This window comes from Motacilla alba, chromosome 12 (assembly GCF_015832195.1).
Source record: "Motacilla alba alba isolate MOTALB_02 chromosome 12, Motacilla_alba_V1.0_pri, whole genome shotgun sequence".
Classification (NCBI taxonomy): Eukaryota; Metazoa; Chordata; class Aves; order Passeriformes; family Motacillidae; genus Motacilla; species Motacilla alba.
In genome coordinates this window covers 4,576,760-4,599,272 of record NC_052027.1, presented here as the reverse complement: position 1 = coordinate 4,599,272, position 22,513 = coordinate 4,576,760, and the positions used below count along the sequence as shown (strand labels likewise).

Here is a 22,513-nt window from a genome sequence, read left to right as displayed (position 1 = left end):
CTGTCCTGCTCTCCTGAAGTGTGTGTGTGTGTGTGTGTGTGTGTAGATGAGTAGAATCTGAGCGTTAATTAACATTTGAATAACACTTCAGAGCACCTCGTGTAGCAACAGCTGATTTTTGAAAGAAAAGAAGGTCTTTTTGTTACTTTAAAGTAGAGGTCTTTCTCTGTGCTGGAGATAACTCCAGAGCTGACACCATTAAACTGTCAGCACTTGCCAAGAGACACCAGGCAGTAACCACAGGTTTTGCTGTGCTACCCACCATGGAGTGTTGGCTTCTCCAGGAGGTCAGGATCAGGACTGGTGGTATTGATCCAGAGAGGGTTTTGGCTTTCAATATCCTTTCAATGCCATTCATTGATAGTCCTGTGAGAAATGCATCACATGCTTCATCCCTAGGCCAGCAAGGCTGTTCAATTAGCAGCTGGCCTTGTGACGGAATATTGGATTGAAACCCCTCAAGGATGCAGGTTTCACTGTCCAAAGGGCTCCTTGTGTTACTTTGGGCAAGCACCTTCATCCCTCTGCTCATGTGGCCATCTGCCCCCTGCCCAGATGTTTGGGGAGGTTCTGGCACTCTTGTGCCTTGATCTTGTTTTCAGCTCTCGCAGCGCAACTGTGATGTGAATATCAGTACTTGGAAGAGTGCATTGCTCGCTTTGCTTCTCTTTTCAGGAGATTTTGAACTTTCTATGAGTTCATTTATTTCCTAGGACAGGATGATTTTTAATCAAGTTTGCTGCTTAAAACTCTGCAAGCAGTTAAAAGGGGTTTAATAATGGCAAATTATTATTTTCCAAGACTAGTGAAAAATTCCAGTGTACTTATATTCCAGTCCCTGAACTGTTAAAAAACCCATTCTCATAGGTGTTTTAAATGAAATACATTTTCAGATACCATTTATAAATGTCCAGTGGATAGAATTTTTTTTTTTTTTTAATTTCCTTCATCTGATCTAGGTCTTTGATAAATACTACAGACAAACTGAGTGCTGTAGGATCAATCTTGACAGTTCTTCAATAAAAGGCTGTGTGGTTCTTCGTCAGTGTCTTCCTTTCAGTGACAGCTGCTTTGTTCTTTTTCAGTCAGATTTTCTAGTTAACACATCAAAAGTGTATCTGTGTACATGAAGTACTGAGAAAACAGTTCAAAGAGGCAGGAGATTCACTTTTAACTCTTCACTGCATCTCCCTGCACTTGTCACAGAAGATAGCTTATACTGAAAGCTTCAGAACAAGGTGAGTAGTTCACCAAGGAGCACTGTGAAGTACAGCACGTGTGGATTAGTCTTAAAACACAAACTGGTCAGTCAATCCACTTACCATCCCAAATCAGCTTTCTTTTGAGCCAAGCCATTAAGTGATAAGAAGTTTTCAGGTTTAGGCAGCAAAAGCCTCACATTGGACACAGATAAAGCCACATGTTTGATCCAGCACTGAAGTTTTGTCTGATGGTTCTTGCTGTGGTGTCAATACCTTAAAACTAATTAAACTGAGTTCAGTGTTCAGTTTAAACTTATTTCTTTGGAGGGTTGCCATCAGCTTCTAAACGAAGGTAAATATTAAGGACAAGCAGCTGCTTTGCCTATCATTTATCTTATCTATTGTGACTGAAAACTTATTTCTGACTGCATTTTTAATTGCTCACGCTTCACCCACCAGTTCAGCAGTGTAGCACAAAACTTGGGATGCTCTCTGCTACTTCACAGCTATTAAGCAGTGCTCGGGTAAGGAGCCAGATCAGCAGAGAATGTGCTAACTCAGGAGAGGACATTCCAGGCATCCTGTCCTAGTCTGAGGAAAGTTTCAAACCTGTGCTAAAATCTGGAAATGTTAAATCTTACAGGAAGTTCTGGTTTTGAGTGTTCTCATGAGCTGTCTTCTGAGTCAGACCAGAGAAAGCAGTTGGGATTAGAAGGGATGTAAGCTCCTTCCAGGATTTCTGTCAGCCCTTTTGCACTACAATAGTCACAGTGGCAAACTCTTAATTGCTCCTATTTCCTCCATTCATCCTTGTTTTTATTGTACAGCAGTTCAGAGCATCCTTGTTCCTCTGTACCTCAAAGCTACTCTTTGTACCTTAAGCAAGAGGATGCGTCACACGTTGGTGGGAAGGAAGAGGAGATGTCACTGTCCCAGCAGTGCCAGGAGGCAGGAGGGGAGCTGTGACCCCATCCTTGCCTCCCTCTGTTCTTCACCCGGTGCTGCTCCGCTCCCCTGTGTGGTCTGTGGTGCAGGTAGGGGCGACAGCCTCTGCTGGGGAAGTTTCCTGTCTTAGCCAGACCTTGCCTGTGAAGTGTAAGCTGTTAAAGGCACACAGGAGCTGCGTTTGTTCAGAGGCAGCTGTGCTCTCCCTAGCTCAGCACTCCCCAGCAGCTTGCTCTGACATGTCCTCTGTTTGACTCCTGCAGATAATGGAGACCAGAAACACGAATCTTCCTGGAATGAGCCCCACCAGACAAGCTCTCCTCAGGCTGCCCTTGCTGTACCCTCCTGTGGGACAAACAGCCTCAGACACGAGGCGACAGAGTGTGTGGGAAGACAACATCAAAGCCAGGGCTTGTTACAGACCCTTCCTCGAGTCCTGTCATCTCAGGAGTGGGCTGGACACCCCGGTGGCAAAACCACCACATTTCCACAGGATGGGATTTATATGGTCTGGGGATTTGTATAGCAGCTCTGGAAGAAACCATCAAAGGAAGGACAGCTGGTTACAGGAACAGATAAGGAGGTATGTACCACAGAATAAGGAAAACAAGGGGGAGCTGGTGATTTATGTGCAGTGGAAATCAGTCATCATTAAACCAGATGGGTTGGAGGAATGAGAGGGTGGAGCCCTGGGAGGAGGGGAGTGAGTCCAGCAGACACATCCTCCAGGAGACACAAAAAACTGTTCTGGGCTCCTCTCAGGTATAAAGGAAGCAGGAATATATGCAGGAGGGATCCTCTGAACCTTAGATCCTGTGTACATCCAACTGCTCTGCAAACATCAGTGAGTGAAGCACCTCTGCCTAGCAAGAGTCTTTATTCCGAATTCTGGTGGGACACAAAGCTGAAAATGAGGAGACAAAGCTTAAATGACTGAAAGAGAAAGATGGCCACATCTGACATTTTATGTGGACATGTTTTGGTTACAAAGAAGGAGACAACAGAGTGAAACTGGGTATAATTAAAAACAAGAGGTGGAGAGAACACTAATGAATGGTACAGAGCTTCCGGTACAGAGGACACATTTTAAATCAAATATATAATTTCAGGCTCAATGTTTTTGGAATATATTCTAGTATGTGATTAGTAATCATTATTTCTGGAAACTAGGCTTCTCCCTCTCATCTATACTGTATTGTCAAATATCACATGAAATTTGCCTCAACCCAACAAAATAAATACTACTGCGGATATGATTTAGGATATAAAATTAGGCACTGAACGGATTATATAATTGATTTTGATATTTTAAAATGCCCAACAGAGACTCCCTTGGGGTAGCTGGATATATGTTTGAATATATTTATTTTGCAGAAAGATGACTTTGCAGGTAGCTGAAGGAGATATCCAAGGAGTAGCTGAAGAAGACAGAGTACAGGGCAGCTGCCTTCCAGAGAAGACATGTGGGTGCAAGAAAGAGGTGCTGGAGCAGCCAGGTCTGTCACTTTGTCCTCCCTTCATTGTTTCTCTGTGCTTACATTTCTCAAAAGCTGAATGCTGTCCACCAAGTTTGTAACTCCTTTGTTGGTTCCTTGAACCTCCACACCCATTTTGCTTCCACAAACAGGATGGTTTTTTTCTCACTACATTGGCTAGGATATAAAATCTGCTGTGCTGGCCCCATTTTAACCAAATTCCTGAATCTTTTACCCACCCTGAAAAACATCAGTGGGAATAGCCTCATTAATTTCAGTGGTCCTCTGCCATCAGCTGGTGTTATTAACAGTAGTGAGTGAAGGATCTGGAAAAATGTTTTTTATACACTGTCAGCCAGGTAGAAAGGTGGCAAAAGGAGTGCATTAAAAATCAGCATTTATTTGTCAATACCAGAGTGTGCACTGTCAGTAACCTCTGGCTACACTGTTTTATCATGTCAATATTTCATAGCATCATAATGCTATTATACGGCTGACTAATGGGAATGGCTATTAGCAGTGTTGATGTAGTTTGAAAATAGCAATCCATATTTTATGGACCAGAAAGAGACCGAGCCTTTACCTTAGACCTTAGCAAGCATAAAAAGGGAGATAATGTAAATGAAATTTACCTTCTCATTTCCATCTTCCCCCAATTAGTTCATAATTCACATATTGTCCGTCTGCTTTCATGCTTTGAATGCACTTACACAAATTAAAATATCCTGAGGAGGTCTGTTGAAAACTCATCCTTTTCTAGGTTGAGGTAACACAGACAGCTCTGCTCTGCAGCCTTACTAAATCACAGCTGTCCTTTATGTTGTGGGCTAGGCAGTATTTCGAATGATTTACTAAAGTTACCAGCTGAGGACATGGACCATCACTGCAGGGTGTCTTGGCAGGCAAGAACATGGGACTGTGGCTCCCAAGGTCTCAAATGTTAGCTATAATACCTGTGACCACAGCCAGGCTTGGGGCAGATGGAATAGTTTAAGTCAGAATGTGCAGATCTTACATATTGTGTGTTTCATTGGATGTAGAGTCTTCTTTCAGGCACTGGCCATGTTTACCTGCCTGAGTATACAAAAATATGAAATGCTTTGGTGCCCAGCAGAGAAACACACAGGTCTGTCCAAAATCCCAGTTTCTCTTACCTAAAAATGCAGCTCCTCCTCAGCTTGGAAGTCCAGGAGGAGACAGACACATGTCTGCTCTGAATCTGTGCAAATTTCTAATACATCCTCTGGAAGGGCCAAGAAGAAAACCTATTAGGCTGTAATCGTCCATCTTCTGCACTAACCTGCACTAGACCTTCATGAAGTTAAATCTATGACATTAGAGGGAAGAGAAATGAACATTGCAAATGGCCTGTGAATAGCCTGACTCTGAGAAGCTGCCATAATGTGGTTTTACACAGGCCAACTAAATATACTTTAATAGTAACCTAATGGTGGAGTTAGAAATTAAATAGATTGTGTGTTAATTAGGTATTGGTTAATGCTATTATTTCACTTCATTATTCCATATTCCACTGCTGAAAACTGGAATCCACACCGGTGCTGAGAGGCTGAAGTTGTCCCAGACAGTGCAGAGCTGCAGAGGATCCCAGGCACGTAACACTTACACCCACCTGAACCTTTTGGGGTGTGACACAAACACATTTACTCAGTGAGAAAAGCTGGAATAACACATCTGAACTTAGCAATTGTTGAATATGCTTCAACAATTAACAGCATATTATTAGTACATTATGAACTTCTTCCTAATGAAAAAAAATCTCCCCAAGCTAGAAGATCATTAGTAAAGTATTCAGAGAAGGTGATGGGAAGATTTCGTCAAGACATCCCATTAAAATGTTTTACATTTTTTACCTTGGCCTTTATTGTCCCCATTACACAGTATGCATTATTTATAAAAAATGCTGGGTACACAGTAGTGGGCAGCAAATTGCCCTTTAAGCCAAGTATTAATGAACAAGTGTTTAAACTTCCAAAGAAAGGGAGGATTTGGAAACACAACCTGCTATGTCCCAGAGAGAAAGATGAATCGTCAAAATTCATTTTACATGATGGCCACACTCATTGTGAATGGTGTGGGTGATCAGTGCTGAGGTACACTTGGTGGAAAGAGTGGTAATGTAACCTAGTGAAACTGAATTTGTCCCAAGGCTTCTTTAAACTCCTTTGTCATGAATGTTTCCCTTTGGATCAAGGCACTAACTGTACACAGCATTTTCTTTGGTTGTCATTGGTCCAGTAATGGGCAAGAGTTACACTGCATTGTCACAGCAGTCAGTTCTAGAAAGAAAAGGAGGGGAATGTAAAAGATAGTGATGTTTTCCCAGAGGGAAAAAAATTCTTACCTATTTGAGTCAGCATTGTGGATGCTCAAATACTGGATGGTTTTCTAGTCAGATTTTGCGGAAAAAAAACCCCCGAAATCCCTTATTTTCTTTTTTCCTCTTGAAATCAGATGCTTTGATGTTCTAGTTATGACAAAAGCTAGTTTCTTTTTATCTTTTTTCTTGAGTTGGTTTTTTTGGGGGTTTTTTTGGTAGTCATGTCATGTTTAAAAGCCTACACTTTCAAAAACAATTGGCATGCCTTCACCTGTCCCTTGGGACGTTTTATTAGCTTCACAGTCAGCCCAAGCCTTTGCTCTCTGGCAATCAATTCTCTTGGGCAGCCACCCAAAAAGAGCAACTAAACCCAGCAATCTCCTTCTGAAATCCAGAGTGATGTGCTGGTTTTTGTACCATCAGCCGTGCTGGGGAGGATTTCAGCATTCCTCGGTTGCCTGCCTGGAGGTTCTGTCCTCCCTCCTGAGCTGAAATGGGGGTCCAGCATCAGGGGACAGCAGTCTAAGCTCAATGACATGATGTTTCAGCCCCTGGGATCTCACCCAGCATGAACAATTGCAGTTGATTTGCAGGATGGGACAATCAGATAATTTTCTTCCCTCACTGTTTTACTGTTAGCACCACTCCAGGATTTCATTCCATGCAATCCACGCGACTGCAGTCTATATTCTCCCTAAACTTTATAAAAACATCCTTTGAGTATTTTAAACTTCTAGTGCTTTTAGAAAAGTAAATTTTCAGTCCTTTCTTTCTCCTGGTTTATAATTTCCCAGCTCCTGCCATGACACAGCTACAAATCCTCTGATGCAAAGCCTGCACCATCAGAGACCAACAGCCGCTTATCCGAGCGAGTAGGGAAGAACCTGCTCTTCAGTAATTAATGCAGGAACCATCAGATCATATGAGACCCCAGGCTATGGAGGCATAATTTTGTAGGTAAAAATGACCCATAAGAGCTGCCCTGGAGCTAAATGCAGTAATCTTTACAGTAGGTCAGAATGAAAGAGCAGGCCAAAGGAAATGTCTCCTCCTTGCTGGTGTTCTTTGCAGGCTGGCACATGTCTTGTATTTTAAGACATTTCAAGCCCTTTCTGCTCTAATTATGTACAACAGTCTCTTCCTTCCACCTCTTTATTTTTAAAAATTTGTAGAGATCCTCCTTTCAAGAGGATCCTTCTGTTGGCAATGGGCTTTGTAAGCAGCTGACTGTGAAACCTTCCTGTTTTATCTATTCCAAACTAGCACTGCACAGTTAAAACAACTCTATTGCTTTTCATGATTCTCAACTAGCTGGGTTGGAGTGCTGCAGGAACAGTCCTGATCACAGAGTGAGCTTTAAAAGCATATGATTTAATCCAGGAAATTTGAATGGAAATATTTTAGGGCAATGTTTTCACTTTTTCTGGTAGCTAAAAGGCATTAGAAAATGTTAGCTTGGAGAACAGAGTGCAAATAAAGCATTTGCACAACACAGATAAATTATTATCACCCCATTTTACTGAAACAGAAATCATAAGGTTTTTTTTTAAAGAAAATTGTGGATATGAATTTGTAATCCAATATTTATTGGCCTAGGTTTCTTCAAAATATATGGTTTCCAAATCTGAATTTAAATATTTATACTCTAGCACATATTCCTGATATAGCTAATATAAGTAATATATTTATCTTTCAAGGCAGCAATATTTTTTCACTCAACCTTGACTTTCAAGTTAAATATGCGGGTGGGAAGTGGTGCTATCTGGAGGTTGTTGTCACTTATTTCTATGTAAAAATCAAGATAATTCCAACTACTCTTTTAAGAGGTAGCATTTTTTATTTCTGTGCTCCAGCTGATCAAGCAGATTATAATGGTTCATTGTTACTTTTCATTTTTCTTCCTCGAGTTAGACAGATTTTTGTATGCGCCTTCCAAAATGAGGAGGTGAATTTCCACAGCCACTGTAACTGTTAGGGAAAAGTTTAATGATAAATTATGCTTTTCCCTGTAAAAATCCAGGATAAAATTTTCATACACGTGAAGTCGGTCTTGCATCATTCTCACACTTTAAGGGGCATATGATGGGTGTATATTTAGAAGAGCATGAGAGGGATCTAGGGTAACTGAGACTCTTGTCCCTATCTCTGAGTAGGTGGAAACATCTGTTTCTGTAGGAAATTTTTGATAGACCCCTGAAATATTCTTGTCTGGTATCAAATCCAGTGCATTTATAGCCATTTACTACTGCTGAGAAAGTGATCCCAAGACCCACCCCTGCTTGAGTTTCAAATCCTCAGTTTCCCTTTGCAATGAATTTTCTTTTTATCAGACAGAATCCATAGATACAATAAATTTTACTTTAATATTCTTGTGCTCAAGGAATAACCTTCCCCCCACAGAGACCTTTCCTCCATCATTTTTTCTTCCTTTCTTTTACATCACTCATTTGTACAGCACAAGCAGATGGCAATGGGATTTTTTTCCCCTCTGGGTAGGTCACTTTTGCCTGCAGTGGTATCTTGGTCAATGACTAAGGGACCCTGTGCTCACTGTCTGGGGAAAGGATGGGTCTCTCTCAGCAGGTGACTGGCTGGGTACATGGGGAAGGGACATAACAAATGGTATTCTTGTCCTGGAAAGCAGTTTTGTCCTCTTTTGGAAAGTGACAATGCTGGTTTTCTTCTCTCCTGCTGAGGAGGTTTGAGCCAGCTCTGGGAAACAGCCCAGAGGTGTGGCTCCAAAACTGATCCTTGTCCTTATTGTCCATATCACAGGATGTATAAACTCCCACGTTCAGAGGTGCTGGTTTGTAGAGGGAGCTGACACTGGGTTTCACTGAATTTTTGTATGTGTAAGTCCAAAAAGAATTTCATGGGCTGAAGATTCTGCAGCTGCACCTCATTCACTCTATCTTGAGCTCTTCATACAGGAGGACAGCATTGAAAATTCTTCCCTTCCCCCTTCCCAAAATGGAAAGTGTCTCATACAGCAGCTTTGCAAAAGAAGTATTATTCTGTCAATACAATGGCCCTTGGGATGTCAGTGGTAAAAGTTAAAAAATCCAAAGTCAAGAGAAAAGCCTAATACAGTTGCACTGACTTTGCATACACTTTGAATGAGCCATCACTATGTCAATCAAGTGTCTAACACAGAGCAATCTCACAGTGTCAGTGCGAGCTCTGTGCTAAAATCAATGGCAGAGTTCCTATTAATATTTGGAATTTCTATTTTCTTAGACTCTTAAAGCTATTTTCATATCTCTTGAATATTCAGTAATGCATGTGAGAAATATTGCTGCTCTTCAGCAGTCTTGTTTTCTGCATTAGAAGTTGTGTGACAGTAAAGGGTTTTTTATAAGCCCACTTGCTGTCTCCTTTTTTTTTACAAAGATGCCTTGAAAAGATCTCTGCTCAGCTCTGTGCACATATGCTAAAAGAAAAAAAATGTTCCCTATGTGCTGAAACACCCTGAGGTCTCTAAACCTGCCATCACTGCCCCTTGACTAGCGTCCAAGCAACATTTGAGAAGAATTTTTGGGTGAAGGCTTGAGTGTTGGCACAGAAAGACTTCTTTCTGCCCCTCCACAGACAGCCCTGACCCAAATGCCTGCCAGAGCTCACTGCACAAACCCAACCACCTGGAATTATCTGACTCCTCCCGTAATTCTGTAAACTGTAGAGGGACTTATCAGTGCCTTTAAAATCATTACCCAATGCTCCATTAAATTTCCCTTCAGCTGAGTTATAAGATAGGAAATGAGAGACAGCAAGCAGAGAATATTGTTCCTCAGCATGGTATAGCCACCTACCCCACCAAGGGAGCAGAAGGAGAAGCAGCACTGAGTTTCTGGAGATAATGCTGGCACATCAGCATTAGGCAATAATGGGGAATGTATTCCTCATCCTTCTTCTCCCCCAGACAGCTAGAGGTGATATATCTTTTGGCACTGTCAGCCTAATCTAGGTCAGTCCTATTGTCAGGCTCCTCAAATAGTACCTGTCCACAGTTAAAATTTATGTTGGAAAAGCATTAATGCAAGCTTTTAATAAGATGAAGAATTTAACAGTATGCTGTTATCTGGAGATGATATATTTTATATACAGGAGACATATTTAATTAGCTCTCAAATAGGCAAAGGGGCTCGTGCAGAGCCATGGATCTACCTCCACTGCTTCCCTTCTGTAATTAGAGACAGCAAATGCAAAGCACACATTAACTTTTCTGGTGGCTGAGCTGCCTTGTGTGGACCTTCATACACACTGCTGCTCAAATACAAATTAGCCCTTGTGAAGTATGCTCAGTGGATAAATAAAAAGGAGAAAAAGGACTCCTTGAAGCTTCTCTGCTAGGTACCCACAGCAAGGGAGGAGCCAGGAGCTGCACGACCTGCAAGCTGATCAGGTCTTGCAAGAAGGAGGACAACCCAAAAAGGTGGGTGAGATGCTCCTGCTCCAAGGCCCTGCCTGCACTCAGAGCCACCTCTACAGCCAATCCTTTCTCACAATCCTCTGGTGGGAATGCAGGGAGCTGGGCTGTTCCCATCCTTGTGAAACCCCTCATTTGCTCCTGTTCAGCCTGTTCCAGAGGAATGATGTTCAGACACCCATCAGAAGTGAGTGGGTCACCTCCCTCCTGGCCTGGGGGATGCTCTGGAGCCAACAATGTGAGTGAAGGCAGTGACACTGTGAGCTGGAGCTCCCACTGATGGTCCTGTGCAGGTCATTCCAAACACCACTTCAGCTGATACCACTTCTCCCCCAGCCCCCTCTCTCTTCCTCTCCATGTGCTCCAGAACCAGGACATTTCACTCATGCTGAGCAGCAGCCAAGGGCATCTTTGTAACCCTGAGAGCTTTTCTGCTCATCACGAACAGCCATGCTTTGCTCCAGACCACGGCCCACCTGTGCACCAACATGAAATCCACACGAGTCAAAGCTTGCAGGGGTGAGTGTGGTGCTAAATAACCCCACACTGCTTCTCCTCCCTTATCTTTTCCTGCCCAGGAGATGGTAGATACCTGTCCCAGACAAGTTGATGTTTCTTTGAGCCACATCCAGCCCGCTCAGCCCTGTGCACAGCCCAGAGCTTGAGGTGCTCTGTTCCACCATGGGTGGGGTCACACGTGGCAGCTGATGGCTGAGGGACTGTTTCACTTGGACCCCACAATGTGACAACCAAGGTAAGCACTGCTTTGCTGTGATTTTTTTCCTCTGGCTGTGACCTTGGTCTCTGAGGTTCCTTAAATACTCTGTGAGGGACTTTTTTAATGCCAAAATGCTTTGTATGGATTGGTGATAGCCAGCAAGTCTGTTTCAGAGGAGACACATTTATTAATGCACCACCATGTTATATCTGTATAGAGAAAAGTCAGGAAAAATACTTTAGTCCTCTCATAATGATGATATATGTGAGGCTAAATAGACAAATATGTTTTATAAATATAGTCTTCTAGGCTATTAAGGCTTTTCTCCTGGCTGAAAAAATACAAGAAATCACCATAAACTAACTAAATTTAAATGGCTTCTGTTAAAAAAACCAGCTCACTATTAATAAATTGTTGAATAACAGGCATTTAAAGAAAGGCATAACTCTGATATTAAATAGATAAATGTAAAATAATCTGTGTGCATTTAAATGTGAAGATCACATTAGGAGTAGAAAATTACAAAAATTTAAATACTGTAGGAGGTTGTTATGTAGGTAGTCTATAAAAAACAGGCAATTTGGAATTCCTCTAAAGAACATAAACCCTAGATAGAGCTGCTAGTTCCTTTGATAAAGACAGGTCTCAAGCTGAAGGTTTGATGTATAAAACCCCCGAAAGGTGTCTGAGCTATCTTTTTCTAAGGGATTATATAAGATAAAAGCTTGCACTGTAAGTCCCTATTTTAAGAAACAGAGTTGCTAGGAAGTTGCTAATACGAAAAGGCTAATTGTGCATGCAATGAAAGTACTGCTCCATTCACAAAATAAAGTGCTAACGTTTTAATAAGGGCTGAGAACTGTCTGCTCAGGAGCTGCTGCAGGGCCTGTGTCACTCGGGGGCTGCTGCCTCCTCCCCCTGGCACCGGGGCTGCTCCTGTCCAGTTCCAGCACCAGGATGTGCCGTGGAAGTGCTGCTGTCACTTACAGCAGAGCTGGGAAAATAAGAGGGACATCCAGCTTTTGCACAGTTCAGTCTTCCCAAACTGTTCACATCTCAATTACCTACTTTTATTCAGCTCACCACGTCTTCTTCCCCTTCCAGCTTCCAGTTTCTCCGCCAGAGTTCCAATCTGCCTGCATCAATTAGCTTGTTCGCCCTGAGATATTTTCTCTTTTGGATGTTGGGACACGGCTGTTGAAGACACAATGTAGTTGCTCAGCACTTTTCTTGCTGTCAGAGAACTGAGGTTTTCATCCCTCAGTTAATGTTTCATATCTTAAAATGGGCTGCACCCCCATCTGGTTGTGCCTCCCTCATTCTGTGGATTAGGAGTGCAGATCTGGACTGCTAATTTAACTAATGCCATTAGCTGAATTTCTACAGCTTGTTCAATTTTGTGTAGGCTTCAGAGGCTGAACCCAAAGCTGGTGTGAAATGTCTTTCCTCCATTGGATTTGCTGATTCATGTAAGTTAGATCCAGGAGTGTTTTGGGGTGAGGCCCTGGCAGAGTTTGCCCAGAGCAGCTGTGGCTGCCCCATCTCTGGAAGTGTCCAGGGACAGGGTGGATGGGGCTTGGAGCAACCTGGGATAGTGAAAGCTGTCTCTGTCCGTTGTAGGGGAGTGGAATGAGATGATCTTTAGGGTGTTTTCCAACCCAAAACATTCTGTGATTCTATAGTTTTAATACAGAATGAAGTTAAAAAAAAAAGCTGAGCCAGATTGGGACAGCAGGAATCCTACATCCAGCACCACCATGCGGCCTCATGGTGGGCAGACCCCTCTCCTTTCATCTCCTCTTCCTGGGCTGATGAACACATCTGGATCAGACCATGAGTTTCCCCACAGCATTTTAAGGGCTTTGATTATTGAGGTCTTTTATTCCTGGCAATGCAGCAGGTTATGGCTGTGTATAAGGACTTCTATTAGAACTAGGGAACAGATTCTCAGCTGCTGTAAGTTGTGTCACTTCATTAATGTGGCTACTCTGGTGCTATCAGTGTAGCTGGGTTGATGTACAACAGCTGAAAATCAGGCCCCAGAGCTTCCTTTTATTAAAACATTCTTGATCTGTAAAATAAAGTTGTGAATAAGATGCTGGTGACAGAGGGGAATAGCCTGCTTTGTAATACCTTGTTCACTAACATTATAAGTGATATGGAAATTCACTAGTTGATGTTTTGCCTTTAAAATATTAGCTAAATCATTCTGTCAACACATATTTTTTAATACATATCCTCCCTGTCAGATTTTACACTTAATCTTGGATTCTGTAGACAGCTCAACAGCATTGCTTTCTTCAGCGACTCCTGCTCCAAGGTCTCCTTTCCTGTTATATTCAGCTTGCATCTGTTTAAACACAAGATACGAGATAAATGATAGTGCCAGGCTTAAACATACATCATCAGGACTCTGATGTGAGGCTCTGGAAGTGGCAGGCCAGATGGTGTAACACAAAACTCAGACATCACAGTTTGTCATGCCGTGCTCCAGTCCAGCACACTAAAAATGGACTTTGCTGTGCACTTAGTCAATCATCTCTCTGGTGACCAGAAAGCAGGGGTCAAAACAAGAGGTGGCATCAAACAAAGGTTGTGGTCATGCTCGGCAGCTGTTCAGCCCTCCAAATCTGGCCATCGTCCTTGCTAGCTGCAGAGAGGGAATTAATAGTGGGAGGAAATATTCCAGATAACATCAGTCGATCTCAACAACCACTCTAACTTTTTTGTTGTTAACATAAAAGAAAACATGTTTATTAATTCTGCAGAACAGAGTCAAGAATATAATAACCCGTTTGGAATAATGCTGCATTAGGGAACTGTTTTTTTGGAGGACACAAGAGATCAACACATAAATAAGTTCCTGTGATGTTTGCTGTAAGGGAACTGTTTGAATGGCATTCAAAAAAAAAAAAGTCAACTAACTTGCTATATTTATGTGAAATGTATTCATCAGAGATTAAGAGAGGAGAGGCAGAGCCAAAAGACACTAATTTGAATGAAAGTTGTTGGCATTAATTTTGATTTATGATATACAACCACATTTGAAATGTGGCCACACATTACAATTTTTACATGCTGACCTCAAGACTATATTTAGAAGCCAATCTTGCTGCTGAGCAGGACTCAAGGTGGTATACAAGGAATTTCTAGGAACAAGTGTATTTCATGATCATTAATAATCAAACCACTCGTATTTGGAGGTTAATTCATCACTATGTTACTTCAGTTTTTAGTGTGTGCAAATTCAGTGAAAATAGAGAGTTCAATACTTTTCAGATAACTTGAAAACCTGCACTACAGGTGCTTTGCCCCATTTATGTATCAGTGCAAATCCTGGAATAATATGGCAGTGAACCAAGCTTGTGGTGCTAAAGGTGAGGAAAACAAAGAAAACACAACTTGCACCAACAGAGCAAACACCTTCCAACCCCACTGAATTTGAAATGCTGCTCTTAGTTATTAGAAGAATATTTGTTATATTACACAGGGCAGGTTTGTTTGCTAAACTCTGTCAGCTGGGGAAAAACACTGCATGGGAATTTGCTTTCATTTAGCAAGGTAAGTTGCTCCTTGCACTGCTACACTTTTCAGTAGAAGAGAAGGTTTCTTTGCTCATAAAATGCTCATCTCTGTGAGATTTTGCTTTATCAAGCAGCAACCTCAACATGTGTGTGAGGAGTGGAAAAGATTCAAATAAAACAAAGCCACATTTAAAAATATTTTATTCAATCTAGTATTCTTTCTAAATTTTAAAACTGCCTTGAACATTGATAGGGCTGAGCAAGAGGTCAATGTACCTTTACAGCTTGTTTAGCAACATTTGTCTATGTGCTGTGAAATCCAGTTTAACCTGAAATTTATAAAATTCAAATGCTTTTCCAGGCTCCTGGTATCCCCACAGATGTTACACTTGCTCAGCTATGGATGTCCTTTGAGCCAGGTAAAGGTGGCACTGGAAGAACAAAGGTCTGTCCCATTTGGGAAAAGGAAACCCAGATACAGAGTTATCCTTGAATACAAGTGAGTAGAATTGGTTTTGATTCTTTACTTTACAGGGAACAGAGCATTATTTGTTGCCTAGAAAGAAATTTTTGGAAGTGCCTGTTGCTGATACAGTTAACCTTTTGGAAGAGGCCAGAAAAAGTAGAATCAGCCTGTTTTGAAAGTGTAGAGTTAAGCTGAATTGTATTTATGGGAGCAAACCACCAAGAGCCCATTGGTATTTTATAGAGATTTGATTTGATAGGTTATTGATTTTGGCTTCGGGGGATATAGCCCCCGTTGAGAAAGTATCAAACTCACACTGAGTAAAATTGTCAAAAGCCTTAAAACCAGTAGTGAGGGACTGGCTGGCTCTCACTGCAGCACTTCAAATGGAGTGGGGAAGATATGCCTTATTGCCTCCAGACCTCTGGAAGCAGTTATGTGTATTAAATACTGGAATAACTCGATATTTTAAAAGCTTATACGCTCATCCAAGTAAAATGGGTTTAGAAGACTGCTGGGAGTTTCATTATTTTATGGCTAAATCAATACCCAGATTTATGCCTTTTGGACATAGAAACTTGAATTTAATTGAGAAAATGGATCTAATGAGGATAGACATTTTTCATGCAGGTGCCCTTGTTTAAAAACACACATGCACACAGCTCTGTACCACATGAAAAAAAACCCAACTTAGTTTTAAGAGCTGAATAGACCCACCAGAGAGAGTGACACACCCTGAAAACTGGGGAAGCAGGCAAAGAAACAGTAATACTTCTGAACTCCTGAGAATCCAAAGAATTTGTTGTTGTTCCCGAATAAAAAATTCATTAGTTAACACAGAAAAGAAAAGTACTTTCCAACATACCAGAAAAGTTAATGGCCAGATGGCAGTAACCTGGCCATCAAAATCAGCACTACTACTGATTCAAAAGCAGCATCACTATTTCCTATTTGCCCACTCTCTGGCAAAAGTGTGATATTTATGGCACACTTTTCCTAATACAAGCTATTATCTATAGAGATGAAAATCAGAAGGAAGCTATATTGAATATATTTAGCTAAATTCTGCTCCCTGTATGGAATCAATTTTTTAAAAAAGCCCCAGACAAGAATGTATGCGTGTGCTTAATTTTATTCCCGTCTCCAAGACCAACTTTAGACCACATGCTTTGCCAAATCGAAATCAAAATGCAGAGTAACCCCACTGACTTCAGTGAAATAACTTGTGATTCAGCCCCATATATTTGTCTCAGTATGTGTTTCATTGGCTATAATAAGCAGAAACTATTTATGACACAAATTTCCTGGACTTTAACAGGCACAATTAGCACTCTGAAGGGCAGAAGAAAATGCAGAGGAAAAGCTAAAAAGTAAAGAAATGGAGATGGAGAAATCATTAACATTTCATTTCCTCTGTACATGTGCTCACACACACACATACACACAAATGACTCTCCTCCGGGAATGTACACATCCTGAAAATCTAAATTACACACTGAGAATAGGTTTGTGTTGCAATGTACTGCAAGAAATTTTCAAGTTTGTAGTTGGCAAGAAATTAGCATTTACTATATAGAGAGACAACATGATGGAGTATATTTTGCTCTTTATGCTAAACTTCCATTGATTGCCATGGGAATATTGTATGTGTGGAAAGGCAGTAGGAGCTGTGCCTTTAACAGTAAACAACAGTGATAGTCAGAGATGTTTCTGTCTGCACTGAAATGAAGTGCTAATAAAAAAAATCTGTGTTCTTATTGTTTAAAACCCACAGTCGATAGATTTTTATTTTCCCTACTGACTTGAAGAGTAAACTTCTATAAACAAAATGTGACGTGCCTATCTTATTAAATGTAATTTAAATGAGCTCTTGGTAAAAAACCCAAAGAAGCCTTCAGTGGAAAGACTCGAAGATGGGGCTTGGAAAGTCTCAGGTGACACTACTTTTCCTACATAATTTCAGGTGTGCTCCTTGAGTTTTCTTTTCCTTGCAGAAATATTGGGGAGCCAGGTTCATGTAAGGTTCTTGGGACAGTGAGGGGACAGGCTGTGAGGGGGCTCGGCACGGCGCCCACTGAGCTCTGTGCTTGTGGTGACCCGTACCCAAGCCAGGTTTGACCTGCAGAAACATGGGAGTGGTGCCTCCTCCCTCCCCTTAACCCCCCTGCATGCCAACCAATGTCTGTTTTCCTTCCAACCAGCTGGGAATTTTAATGGCCATTGAGGGGGTTGATGCTTAGGCTTCATGGGTGATGCGGTCCATGGCGTGCCCTCCACCCAGCTGAGTGGACTTTCCTTGGCAGCCAGATTTATCCCTGTGGTTACTGGCAGATTTGGGTACAACTATAAGCCCACACAGAGCACAGGATCACAGCCTGCAGCAGCAAACCCCAGGGAGAGGTGCCAGGGTGTCTTGGTGGCCCTTGGGATCGCACTCCATGGTCCAGGCTGGCCTGAGCACCCACAAATGTGTAGCTGCAGCTACCTCTGTAAATAGCTCCCAAAAAAAAAAATTCCAGAGTGAATAACTGCAGGCTGTGTGCTTTGTGCCTATTACTGCTTTCTGCACTGAGAGAAATTCCCCAGCAAGTCTTTCCTGTTTTATTCAGGTGAGCAGGTTTCTATTGGAGTTAATGGCGCGGCTGTCGTGTACACTGAGCTGGATTTGCACAGGGTTTTGCCCCAAGTAATTTTACAGGCAAGTGCATCTCATGATGGGATGATCAGATGTCCTGCACAACTGTACAGCTTTGTCCCATGTCTCCTGTGTGAAGCCTGGCTGTTCCTGACTAATTCTGCAAGTGCAGTGTGCTCAGGAGGAATTAGCTGGTTTTAAAAATAGATTACTTCCTGTCACATCCCAGGATTTTTACTGAGTGTTTTTCGCACTAATTTTCTGTGTCTCACTGCTACTGACATTTCTGAAGTTTTGTTGTTTTTTTTTTTTTTATAAACAGCATATTATTAGGGAAAAAAAAACAACCCTGGGAAAAAAAAATCTGTCAGGATAGTGCCAAGGAGCTGCGAAGTACTGGAAGAAGGAATGTTTTTCTGCAACGATGCAGGTTCAATATGGATCTATTTTTTCTGAAGTTTGTGTGAATCTGGAACACTTGGTGAAAGAAATCATTGTAATGGTTATTAAAATTTTCCAAGTTGGTACTGCAAGGACCAGCTCAACATCTCTGTATCAGGGACAATTCTGGGGCAGAACAGCACTGCCCAGTGAAGGCTGACCTCTACCAGCCCAAATTCTAAACTTCTGCCATAACCTCACCCTAATAAACCCACTCACAGCAGTATTGGGGTGCAGACTATACACTGGAAGATAAAGGATACATTTTTGCCTGTTAGTGTCAGATTGTAATGAGATATTTGGAATGACTGTGACAGTCCCATCCTCTCTCTCCTACAAAGAACACCCAGGCAAGGGCTATTCATCTGGCCTCTCCTTAGAGAAGGAGGAGACTTTCAGCTTCATGATTAAATCTATCTAAACTGCCTAAAAAGAGTCTGCACTTTCATGCTAGATCAATTTGCATTAGGTTTTTGCCAAGCAATTTTTTTTCAGGCATGTTTTTTTGCTTTATTCTGTACATGAATAGCGTCCAGGTAAAATATTTTTAATTCATTTCAGGCTGGATTATTGGAAAAAAAGAGATTTTTTTTTTCCTTGTTGTTACTTGATTTAATTAGTGCTCTGTTTTTAAAGTGGCAAGCCAAGCTTTGCCAAGTCTGGATCTGTGACTCATGCTAACAGGGTTTTATAGCCCCACCTGCATCTAAAGCAGCAAAAAAGCCCCAAAGCTTTATTTTTAACTCCACGTACATACCTTGTCCATTCCATTAAAACACACAAATGTCAGCACCCTCTGCCTGCCCAGTGCTGGTTTGGGGGGAGGAGCTGGAGCCCACCAAAACCCACATTCCGAGGGATCTGTGGGACATTGCTGCAGGCAGGGATCATCACTGATATGCTGTGCTTGCTATGGACACTGTGTAAGTGAGCCTGAGGGGGAGAGAGCTTCTATTTTTGTCTGATTAGTTTTGTATTTTCTTCTTCTCTTACAGGAACTTGCACCCCTCCAGAAGCAGAGGACCATGTGGGTGGAGCTGGGGCTGCCTGCAGTGGTGACCCAAAATCTCATTTACTTACCCAACATCCATGTGAGAGCTGGGAATGAGAAAAGGTGCACCTGCAATGCCTTTTTTCCCCCCTTCTTTTCCCTTTCCCAACCCAAATGCTCCTTTTCACTCCTGAACCGTGTCCAGAGGCTGTTGGGGTGTGGATGAAGTCCTTTTCCCACCTCACTGCCCCTAAGGCAGGTCTCCCTCCTTCACCAGGAATCTGGGTGACTAAACCTTTAATCCCGTTGGAAAAATGTTGTATTTAACATTGCTGAGGCTTTTTGCAGGATGGGGCCTATTTTGGTGATTTTCTTCAACTTGAAAAGGTTTGTGGTGAAAAAAGCTTTTTAAAAATATGGAATCTGTCCATGTTTTGACTGGTAAATTTTTAGTTTTGCTTTGAAATGGTCTTTACTTTCTTCTTTGGGTCAAAACCAGTAAAAATGTTTGAAGTAAAAAAAAAAATGAAGAAAAGGTTTCAAAATGACCAAAATTAGTGATTTGTTTAACTCTGCTTTTTTTCCCAGTAGTCAGCTCAGAAATATTTTTTTTTAAATAATCCCTTCTTTCTTCATCCTGAACAGGGACAGAAAAAAAAAACCCCACTGTGAGGTCAAAACCTCTGACAAGGTGGCAGAACCCCAACTTCCCAGGCTGTGCCCAGAACCCAGAGTCCCCCCCGTGAAGGGTTTGGGGTCTGCTCCTGCAGAGGGCCCCAAACCCCTGTACTGGAGGGCAGAAAGGATGCTCCAGGAGGTGTCTGATTCCTTCCTCTTGCCTCTCGCAGGGCCAGGATACCCTGGCACAAGGTTTGCCTGCTCCCCCTGTGCTCTGCCTCATCCCTTTGGCCTGCAGGGGCCCCAATCCTGCTCTTCCCAACGCCGCTGGCAACCTCCCCGCTGGCTTTGGCAGGAACAGGCCTTTTGCTGTTGATTTTCTTTCCCTGTCAATCAGTTACTTTGACATCTAAATGTCAAATGACACCACATGGCATTTTTTTCTTTTTTTTTTCTTTTTCTTTTTTTTTTTTTTGTGCTTGTAATTTAATTGCAAGTGCAAAATGGTGGGATCAGTGCGAAGGGTTTCGAGAGAATGTATCATTAGCAAATTCAATTAGCTGGCACTTGTGCCTGCTGGCATGGAGGGCTCTGAGAGTGCCAGGGAGGCTGGTGCTGCACAGAGGGGGCCACGGCAGCTCTCCCAGCCTTCCTGGCTCACCTTTTCTCCCTATCCCCAAGGGACAGGAGAGCTTCCCCTCCTAAACAGCTCAGGAGAAGCAGCTGCGCAGTCAAATTCTCCCTCTGCAATGATAATAACACAAGAGCCTGTCCTGCTTCCAGGAATTGTCTTACTGCACCAGCATTTCTTCAGTTGTAGCATCTTTCCTGGAAATAGTGTTACATGACATGCCCTCACTGCCTGTCTCTGTGTGAATGAGAATACAGCAAAGCTCATGTTTTCCATTGTTGAGATATGAGCATAAATCTTTCACTAATGCACTGCTGTCTTTTATTATAACAGTCACTGCAGCAGAGAAAGGTATGTCAAATCTCTCCTTGTTGGTACAGTCAGTTGTTGGCATTGCCCTGACACGTTGTTTCTTTCCTTAAAATGGCTTTGTAAAGGGACTAAAATGAGTTGCTCAGCCTCTGGCAGCACCTTTGCGTGTTTTGACAAATCTGAGCCTTCAATGTTGTAGGTATGAAGGTTCAAAACAGTGGGGAAACAGAGCTGGAATTATAGGTTTTGACAAAAGTCAGGCCCAAGTCAGCAGTGATTGCTCTGGATCTCTTTATCAGGGCAGATCCTGTGCTGATACCTGCACGAGGTGAGGGATGAGGGCAGGACCTGGAAGGGACAGCCCTGTGGTTGTGGGATGGCTGGGTCCATCCATCCCATGCCTTCAGGATGCTTGTCCATCCTCTGCATCATCTGCTGATGTGGAGAACCTAATCCTCCCTGGCAGCCACCAGCAGGAACCCTCACTGCAGCCTGAGGATGCCAGTTTGCAGGAGCTGAGGGTAACAGCTAGCTCAAAATCAGCTGTTCTCTGCAAAGGACAGATCTGAGCTGACCTGTGAGGGTCTGAGGTCCCCCCCAAAAGGCTGCAAAGCATTTGGCACATATGTGAGGGAGCAGAAAGTGTTTGGCAAAGCTCCTTGGCATTTTTATATTTTTTTTTTCTCCTTGCTGCGCAAGATATTTTACAGCCTTTGTGAGTCTGTAGAGAGGCTGGTTTCTGGCATGGGGTGTGCTGGAGGCTGCAGGCTGTGCTGGAGCCTCAAGAGTGCAGCTGGTCTTTAAAACCAGCTTTATAGGAAGGAAATTTTCTGGTCCCGCTGGAAGGAGGTACGATCTTGTGACACTTAGTGGAAATAGAGCAGGTTTAGTTTGGTCAAATGGGGAGTATTTCCAAGGAAACATAAGTTTTTTTACAGTGTCCCAAAGCTGAGGCATGTCCAAAGTTTTCAGTCCAATTGTCTTGCTTTCCCAGGCTAATTTTATAAGGAGGCCCTAAAATGTGAATGAGGAGTGATCTTGTTCGGCCTGAAAAATAAAATTAGCGCCAGTATGAAAAGGGCTGAATCCCAGACAACCTCAAATGTCTTATTTTTTTTTTTTAAACAGAAGGATGCAAAGGCTCAGCTCAAAATGTAACTGTGGCTCTTTTGGAATAAAGTGTTTCAGACTTGCCTATGGTTGCAAACCCTTTTTAGTGCAATAAAAGAGAGTAGTGATGCTCTTTCTCTTCTTTCTCTTGTAGGACTTTCTATTCTATCCTGGGACATTTTCCCTCAGACCTTGTATTTGTCTCAGGTAGGAAACTTCATCCCTCCCAAGTCAGCCTGTCCTTCCTTTTCTTTCCATTTTGTGCTGGGCACTGTTAGAGTTCTCAGGCAAATTTCAACAAAAATCTGTATCCCACTAGCCAGGAACAAGCCTGGACTGTACCTCCTCCCTCCTCATGACTGCTGGTCATGTTTCTTCTCTTCCTTGCCAGCAACTTTGGAGTCCATCTTGAGTCTCTGCTCTTCTTCTTTGTGCCTTGAATGCATTTTTCTCCCCCCTCTCTCTCTTTCCCACTCCAGCCCCACACGCCAGCTCACCCTCTGGCTGCAGCCATTCCAGACACGTCACCCCTGGGGTTCCAGAGGGGTTGTTAAAGAGCAGTGATGACAAAACCTGGCTAACCTGGGTTGTGATGGCTCCTGGCAGTGGCTGCCAGCAGCAGCTGCTGTAGGTAATCCAGAACCCTGATATTTATACCGTTTAAGTTGCCTCACTCCCCCG

The 22,513-nt window shown here is 42.5% G+C and overlaps 1 protein-coding gene across 20 annotated transcripts in view; it reads left to right on the top strand.

The window, feature by feature from the left end:
- Window positions 1-22,513, top strand: part of LOC119706209 — a 346,096-nt gene that overhangs the window by 48,080 nt on the left and 275,503 nt on the right. For 17 of the 20 annotated variants that reach the window (XR_005258447.1, XR_005258441.1, XR_005258438.1 and 14 more), the window contains 4 exons: window positions 2,411-2,730; window positions 3,522-3,643; window positions 14,990-15,127; window positions 19,166-19,284. The gene's annotated coding sequence lies outside the window, so the exon portion shown is untranslated. Of the gene's footprint in view, window positions 1-2,410; window positions 2,731-3,521; window positions 3,644-14,989; window positions 15,128-16,868; window positions 17,293-19,165; window positions 19,285-21,986; window positions 22,040-22,513 lie in introns of those variants that run through there. The other 3 variants (XR_005258430.1, XR_005258439.1, XR_005258446.1) reach the window with 3 other exon arrangements.